At 37.5% G+C, this 9,491-nt stretch overlaps 1 non-coding gene across 1 annotated transcript; it reads left to right on the top strand.

Annotated features, from left to right (window-relative positions):
- The first annotated feature begins 317 nt into the window (after positions 1-317).
- On the top strand, positions 318-391 carry TRNAI-AAU (transfer RNA isoleucine (anticodon AAU)). Its single transcript has one exon. It is a non-coding gene; the product is annotated as a tRNA-Ile (tRNA).
- Positions 392-9,491: the final 9,100 nt, after the last annotated feature.

Below are 9,491 nucleotides of genomic sequence, written 5' to 3'. Positions count from 1 at the left end.
GTCATGCACGTTTTTTGTCTTGAAGTCCCCTTTGTGTTCTGTGATGTCTTTTGTATTTTGCTTAGAGTATTAACTTCAATTTGCACAATATATTTTTGTCTTCTGGTTGATAACTCGGTGACTTAATATATTATTATGCATTACTCCTGCTCATGCCCACGTTTTCTTTATTCAAAACTTTAATGCATTTTAAAAAAAAATTCAAATTTTTATATTTGAAATGTAAAAGATCAAGAATTCGTTAGGCTTATGGCTTTGGTTTGGCAAAATTCTTACTTTACAATGATAAATTGAGAACCCAATCTTCGAGGCATCAAGGCCTATTAGCTCAGTTGGTTAGAGCGTCGTGCTAATAACGCGAAGGTCGCAGGTTCGAGACCTGCATGGGCCAATATTATTTTCTTTTAGTTTCTCTCCTGATGAGAGAGAAGAGAAGTGAGATATCTATATTCCTGATTGGTTGCATGGGAAATCATTAACGTATAATTTATCATGAAATTGTAAGGCGGAGTACTAATTGGATGTTCTGGATATTTCAAATACTGCATGTTTTTTTTCATAAAAATCGAACCAAACCGACTAAAAAAATCGATATTTTTTAGGTTTTGTTTGGTTTTGGTTTTAAATTTTAAAAACCGATCAAATTTGATTTGGTTTTGGTTTTAATAAAAAAATAACCGAAAAAAACTGAACCAAACCGACTATAAAAGTAGCTATATAAATTTATTATTACACATATATATATATATATGTATGTTTTTATATAAAGTTTCTGAAATTTTATGGTACATATTAGTCATTTGTATTTTTAGTCTAGTTCTTTGTTATTATAATAATCTAATTCTTTGCCTTCTAGTTTGATTGCTAAGTACAATAATTTATTTCATGTTAAAAATAATCGATTTTTAATTGAGTGCTTAAATTATTTATCACTATTTGAGTCAATTATCATCAATATATATTGGTAAATGATAAATTTCTCAAAGAGCAATAAGTTTGATAGTGTTACGTTAAAAATGTAGTCGCCGTAATATGCGTTTGGTAGTGTATGTCTCATATTTAACAAAAAACCGATAAATAATCAAAAAAACCGAAAAACCGACAAAAACCGAATCGATAAAAAACCGACTTAATTGGTTTGGTTTGGTTCCAAAATTTGAAAAACCGACTTACTTGGTTTAGTTTCTTTTTAGGAAAAAACCAACCCAAACCGAACCATGAACACCCCTAACTGCATGTAGTTTAAGTCAGCAATTAAATAACATATGACCAATTAAAAGAAACAAATAAAAAAATAATAATAATAATAATAATATATATTGTTACAGAATATCCCAATTTCCCTCGCGTGCACATACGCTCCCCCACCATGTGCCGGCCGGCAGTGCCCCTTCCGGCGCGTGCTGAAGACCAATCGAAGCCTCCTGATGAGACGAACACAACCCCTGCAACAGAACAACAAAACACGAACTATATGGCAGCTCTGTAAAGCCCGGCGACTCCGGCGATGGCTAAACCTAGCTCTCTCGTCGTCGTTAGGCACACGACTCACAACGGCATTCCAGCGGTGATTTTTAAGGTTGAAGACTACTATGGTGTCATGGCAGACGAATGCAGACTAATTCTCGTTGGTAAATTCACTTATGGAAGGCCGAAAATCGAAATTATCAGATCAAAATTTCTCGAGAAAATCCCTCTCAAAGGGAAAGTAAGAATTGGGGCTTACGATTACAGGCATGTATTCATTGAATTCGACACTGAATCTGACTTCAACACTGTTTATTTCCAAAGATTCATCATTATCATGAGCCATCTTATGCATATGTTCAAATGGTCTCTTGATTTTGATCCTAATGAAGAAACACCTCTAGCCCTTATTTGGGTTCTTCTTCCTGAGCTTAAATTTCATATTTTTAACTAAGACTACCTCAAACAATTCATTTAGGATGCCGGAACCCCACTCAGAAAGGACCTAGCAACTCTTGGTCGGTCTAGACTAAATATGGCCAAAGTCAGAGTTGAGGTAGATTTGTCGAAACCACTCCCAAAAACAGTTTGGATTGGCGAAGAAGGTATGGGAGCTGGATTGAAAGGTCACGTTCAAAGGTTGGAATATGATGGTGTACTAGCTTATTGCAAGACATGCAAACTACAGGGACATGATCTCAACAAATGCAAAGTGGAGGCAAGAAGAATAGCTAACCAAACAACCAACAACAATGACACTAAGGATATGCAGCCTGGGAAACCAGAAGTTCAAAATGCTGCGACTAACCAAGGAGCGGAGTACAAAGAAGGCAAGAACATCAAGCAAAACGAAAAAAGGCCAAAGCAGTGGTGTGGTGAAGACTAAGAACAATATCAAAAACAGACAAAACAACCAACATATCTACAAAGTGGTGAAGGACAACAATATAAAACATGTGGAGAAGGCACTAGAAACAAAAAAACCTATCACATGTAATACAGTAGAAGAGGTGGAAATCAAGAAGAAGAAAGCCAAAAACCAAAAAAGGAAGCAAAATAGGAAAGCAAGCCTACTGAAGATCAAAAATGTCTTATGGACAAAGTAGAAAACAAAACATGGCCCAAATCAGAATATTCCTGAATCGATCGAAGAAGTTGGAACTATCAACAGAAAGAGTGGCAAGGAAAAAATGACTATGATCAATACAGAAGAAAATCAAGGGAGCAGTAGCAAGAAACAACAACCAGATATACATGAAAATGATGCTAACAGCTCCAACAATCACCAACAAAGCAAAGAACTAGAGCAAAGCAAGGGTCTTGAGTTCATAGGAACTAACATTAGAACCACTGAACTTAAACGTTTAAGTGGCTAGCTTGTGGTGGAATTGGGATCACTGGAGATTATTGAAGAATCAATAGCACTTGAGAAACATGGACCAGATATACGAAGTAGCCAACATGAAGAGAAAGTCGACTATGTTAGTGCTATAGAAGAATAGGATGAGAACTCTGACCTAGAATATGACGAGGTAGCTAACAGTTGTGATAAAGAGGAGATGTTGAACACTAAAGAAATTGACGATCCAGTGTCCAAGTAAATAGCTCAAGTGATAGAACAACAAGGTCTATCACCAAGAGGGAACAAAAAGAAAAAAGTTAAAGGTAAAGGTGGGCAACCAAAACTCACTGATACCAATAAGAAAGAAGGTGCCTTGCAAACCTCCAAAATGTTTTAATGATAACATCATTAACTAGAACATAAGGGGGGAGAGGGGGGTGAATCCAAAGGAGCGAGCATAAGATTGGCCAAATTGATCAGGATGCACAAAATTGATTTTGTGGTGTTACAGGAACCCTTCTTGACTGCAAATCAGTTAGAGCATTACAAGAATATTATGGGCTTTGATCATGTTGCTTCCAATATAAATAGCAAAATTTGGTGTATGTGGAGGAACAACACTGTTTGCACTATCATCAGCAATAGTATGCAACAGATTACTCTTGAGGCCAATCACAATGGAAATAATTTATGGATAATAGGGGTCTATGCTAAATCTACTATTGAAAAAAGAAGAAAACTTTGGCGCAAAATCAGGTATGTCCATCACTACATCAACGAGCCACAGACTATTCTGGGAGACTTCAATGTCATTATGAATGCTGATGAAAAGAAAGGTGGTACACCTTACACCTTAAATGAGAGCAGAGATTTTCTTTCATGCATGGAGGATTGCGGGATGTGCGACCTAGGCTTCAATGGATATCCTTTCACATGGTGCAATGGCAAGGGTAGAAGAAACAGAATAAGTGAGAGGCTGGATAGAGTCATGATTAATGAAGGCTGGTTAGATCTTTTCCATTCTAACAGGGTCGACCACAGAGGCAAGACTGGATATAACCATAATCTCATAATTTTCAAAGCCGGTAATGATAATGCTGAATTCACTAGGTACTTCAGGTTCCTCAACTTTTGGACCTCTCAAAGTGACTATCTCTCTACAGTTGAGGAAATCTGGAACATTGATGTTCAGGGCAACTATCTTTGGGTCTTACAACAGAAACTTAAAGTTGTTTCTAAAAGCCTAAGCAAATGGTCCAAAGATATCATTGGTGATGTTTTTGAAACAGTTAAAAACTAGAGACTGATATCTGTCGACTAGAGGAAATCTATGATGCTAACGACACTGACAATAACAGGCAGACTCTTTATGAAGGCCCATGCCGAATACACCAGATGGCTAAAGATTCAAGAGTCCATTTTCAAACAGAAAACAAGAATCAAATGGGCAGAGGAAGGAGACGCTAACACCAAATACTTCTATAGTGTAGTGAAAGAGAAAAGAAGGAAAGCTCATATACACAAAATCAAATATGCCAATGGAGGATGGATTGAGGGTAATGAGGCCATCTCTAATGTTGTTGTGGACCACTTCTCTAAACTCTTTGAGCACAGCCCCAACGTCAATGATCTATCTATATTACAAAGTGTGGACTCACTTATTACAGAGGAAGACAACAGATATATGTATGAATTACCAGATGAAGAAGAGATAAGGAATACTGTCTTTTCCATGGATTCCAATAGTGCTGCTGGGCCTGATGGGTTTAATTGGTACTTTTATCAAGCTACCTGGAATATTATTAAAAGGGAGGTGTTCCAATTTGTTCAAGCTTACTTCTCTAGGACCAGTCTTACTAAATACTTCACTCACATTAACCTCGTTCTAATTCCAAAAGTATCCTCACCTTCCACCTTACACCAACTCAGACCTATTAGTATGTGCAATGTATCCAACAAGATTATCTCCAAACTCTTATCTACCAGATTATCCCAACTACCCCCCAAACTCATCTCTGATAATCGAACAGGCTTCGTCAAGGGCAGGCTTATTATTGAAAACATCCTTCTGGCCCAAGATATTGTCTGTGATATTGATAAGAATAACCAGGGAGGCAACATTTTCATTAAACTCGATAAGTCCAAAGCCTTTGACAAATTATCTTGGAGCTTCCTTACAGTTGTGCTCAGGAAATTGAACTTCTGTGAGGTTGTAATTGATATGATCTACAGGCTTCTTGCTGACAATTGGTATTCTATCCTGATCAATGGTATAAGATATGATTTTTTCAAATCCTCCAGAAGTTTAAAATAAGGGGACCACATATCCCCCTCACTCTTTATTTTAGTTGTTGAAGCACTATCCAGAGCTCTAAATAAACTCCATGAGAATATCCAGCTCATTGGCTTCTCTATGAGCTCTAGTGGCCCCAAGATCAATCACTTGAGCTATGTTGATGACCTGGTCCTCTTCTCCTCAAGAGATAGGAATTTTATCAAACTCATCATGGAGGTCCTCAATGACTATCAACATGCTTCAGGGCAGGAAGTTAACAGGGATAAAATCTTCTTTCTCACTCAGAATTCCAGAAATAAAAGGGTGAACAGGAGGATCAAAAGATGGACAGGATTTAAACAAGTAGAATTTCCCTTCACTTATCTAGGCTGCCCAATCTATATTGGCAGAAAAAAGAACTGCTACTTTTCTGATCTTGCCTCTAAGGTCCTTAATAAAGCAGGTGGTTGGCAAGGAAACTTACTGTCATTTAAGGGTAGGGCTATCATAATCAAACACATTCTATAGTCCCAAACGCTCTACCTACTTGCTGCTATGGTACCACCAAAAGCTATTATTATCCAAGTTGAATCGTACCTCTTTAACTTCTTTTGGGGAGAAAAGGAAGGCAAAAAGAGCTATCACTGGAGCTCCTGGGAAAACTTCAGCTAACCCCACAATGAAGGGGGAGTTGGTTTCAAAAAGCTTCAAGACATTTGCAACTCATTTGCTGCTAAGAAATGGTGGAGGTTTAGGGTGGAAAATAATTTATGGACCAGGTTCCTCAATGCAAAGTATTGCCCTTGATCTAATCCACTATCCAAAATTCATGTGCCTAAGGATTCTAATTCCTAGAGGAACTTAATGAGCACTAGAGACATAATTGATTCTCACATTTTTTGGAAGATACATGAAGGCAACAGCTTGTTTTGGTGGGACAAATTGACCCCCACGGGTCCTATCAACATACACAGCAACCACACTCAGAAACCTAGCAATACAAAGGTTTGTGAATTTATCCACAACCAATGCTATGATATGGAGAAATTACAAGACATTGTCAATCAATATATCTTAAGCGAAATTTTTCAGGTGGATATAGGCCTGCAACATTGCAAAGACATGGCTATTTGGACCCCTAATGTCCAAGGAAACTTCACATGTGCTTCTGCCTTCCATCTCCTAAGACAAAAAAGAGAACCCATGCCTATGATGTCCAAGGTTTGGATAAAGGAACTATTTTTCAAGATCTCCTTTAATATCTGGAGAAGTATTCATAAAAAGCGTCCCTTTGCTAACACACTTCAGTGATTTGGTGTTGCTTTATTACCCACTTGTGTTTGTTGTAGAGCCTCTAAAATTGAATCTCTGAACCATGTCTTTGCCATAGTGATATGGCCTCTAGTGTTTGGAATTATATCTCTTCTCCCCTAGGCTTCAAGACTAGAGGTAGAAACATCCTCTCTATCCTTAATCACTGGTGGTCAATTCCCATCGAGAGTCATGCTCACAAATTCCTCCTACAGATCATCCTTATGATTGTCTTGTGGGAATTATGGAAAGCTAGATGTGGCAAGAAGTATGGCACCAAATCAATCTATACCTATAATATTTGCCAACAAGTTCTATTATAGGTTAAGATATCTATGGGGCTTAAATTCAGTAAGATGGGTTGGGATTGGAATTAGTGGAAGGTATGCCAGACTGTTAAATCCTACAAACCTACCCTCAGAAGTACAATGTTATATGTTCTAAACCGGAAGGCAACTTCTGGAAGCAAAACACTTATGGGAGCTACATTGCTAATCAAGGCAAGGCTGGAGATGGGGGCATTGTTAGGAACAGAAATGGACATATGTTGATAGCCTTTGTGTCACTAGTCCAATTCTTGACTAACAACTATTCAGAGGTCCAAGCAGCCTTACAAGGAATACAATGGTGTTGTGCTCAAAATTGCTTCAACTTTACCTTGGAGCTTGATTCGCTACTGGTTGTAAACATGGCCCATGACCAATGCAAATTTCCATGGAAACTTCACAAAGACATCACCCTTATCCAAGAGATAGTAAGGCGGCACAATATCAAGGTAATGCACTGTTATAGAGAAGGGAATGGAGTCGCTAATCTTCTTTCCAAACATGCTAATTCTCTGACTCACAGAGTTATTTACACTAATGAGAATGACCTCCCTCCTGAAATAAGAGGTGTTGTTAGAGTTGATAGAATGCAAGTTCCAGCCTTCAGGCTAAAGACAAAGAAACACTCAGGATGGTACTTTAAACCTCCATAATCTATTGAGAAGGGTTGCTTTTGATTATCTTTACTAACAATGCAGCCCTTTTTGTAAGGTGTTATGCGCACCAAGTCCTAGACCATCAATAATCTTTTTTAATATTTATCTTCTGGAGGTTAGGTATTACGTCTCCCTCTATTGTACTTATTCTTACAATCTATATACGAGGTAGGGAATAATACCAAACCCCCATCACCTCGGGCCAGCATAGCTCGGGTGAATGGTTTATAAAAAATAATAAATAAATAAATAAAGAAGTGTATAACTTTAAACTAAGCTATTAGACTGTGACATGTTTGATGACAAATAAAGAATATGGCATTTATGAACAAATTTATAATCAAATTCCAACCAAGAGGTTGTGAGTTCGAGTCACTCCAAGAGCAAGGTAGGGAGTTCTTGGAGGGAGGGAGCCGAGGGTCTATCGGAAATAGCCTCTCTACCTCAGGGTAGGGGTAAGGTCTGCGTACACACTACCCTCCCCGAACCCCACTAGTGGAATTATACTAGGTTGTTGTTATTGTTGTTGCATTTGCTTGAATCATCTTAATGTCTTCGTCAGTGTATTCCACCTCAGCTTTATCCTGTGGAATTGAAATTCCTTTTGGGATTTAAGTTGGATACGCCCAGCGTGTTGGTATTATTATCCAAGATGGTAATGAAAGTCAAAGATTCTTTGTGGGTCTATTGGTTTTCCTTCGTGATGATACTTAATCCCGATTTGGCTACGTAAGCAAGGTTGGACCTATGTTGGGGGGCGGGGTCATCGAAACCCGTTAGCCTCGACAAAATGACTATATATATATATATATATATACATATATAGCGAGGACCTATTAAAACTTTTATGCGGCCCCTTAAAATCACAAAATTTGGACGGAGACGTTGTTTTATAGAAGTTCTTAAGTACCTTTCACTCTCTTGATGACCTAGGTTCGAATCCCGACTTTTACAACATGTATTTTCTATTTTATTTTTAAAGTGGTGCCCTCGTGATACTCAAATCCTGGGTCTGACTCTATAGGTAAGCCACAATCAATATCAATCCGAACAAAATATAAAAGATATAATAAGCTGTCATAACATAAAAAGAATATCATACATCTCACAATAATAATCCAACCGACAATGCTACAAATAACTCCCAAATTTTGGTAGTACAATTCATGAGCTTTTAAGATAAATAAAAACAACTGAGTCTCAACATAATAATACTATATGGATGTGATGGTCCGCAAAAGCGGAATTTTGGGACTTAAGTGGAGTCCATATCAGCTCACCACAAAGTCTCCATGTAAGCTCCTAAATATCTAGATAGGTAAGACTAGCACCTGTCTCAAAGTCTGCACAAATTAGTACAGAAGTGTAGTATGAGTACTTAAACCAGCACGTACCCAGTAAGTATCTAGTCTAATATCAAAGAAGTAGTAGCAAGGGGTCGACATCGACACTTACTAGAGGTCCAAGTAACAAAGTACATAATAGTAGACAGGTATCCAAGAATAACAGATACAACAATGAGGTGCAATATCATAAATAGGATAAGAATGCTTCTCAAACAAGATAGCCCAATACAATACAACTGACAAGTCTGTGAATAAAAATGAGATGCACCAAGTAGCATTATTTGAATGCTCTACAAGAGTCTAGGATGATCTTGCATGCTCAAGACTCAGTCATAAACGATATTCAACACATCCCATGTGCTTTAACATGATCCAACACGTCCCATGTGCTCAACTCAATAGACGTCTCACCTTTGCGCTCATAGAGCCCAATATAACATGGGTAATCACCTAACTCCAGAAGGGCAGATTCGTATCCAACACCGCACGAAAATCCATCGTGTCATATCACATTAGTGTTTTAATAACCGTACGAAAATAATTATCGTGTCCTAGCAATATCAATCAGCTCAAATGTCCAACTATTTCATAATTATAACAATGAAGAGTGTGTGTGTGTGTGTGTGTGTGTGTGTGTGTGTGTGTGTGTATATATATATATATATATATATATATATATATATATATATATATATATATATATATATATATATAAATGAAATACACAAGGACTTCAACCAAAAAAAAAAGAAATACATAAGGACTTAC

Source organism: Nicotiana tabacum, chromosome 12, assembly GCF_000715075.1.
Source record: "Nicotiana tabacum cultivar K326 chromosome 12, ASM71507v2, whole genome shotgun sequence".
In the NCBI taxonomy this organism is placed as follows: Eukaryota; Viridiplantae; Streptophyta; class Magnoliopsida; order Solanales; family Solanaceae; genus Nicotiana; species Nicotiana tabacum.
Note: the sequence above shows the minus strand (reverse complement) of the source record. Positions and strands in the feature narration are given on the sequence as shown.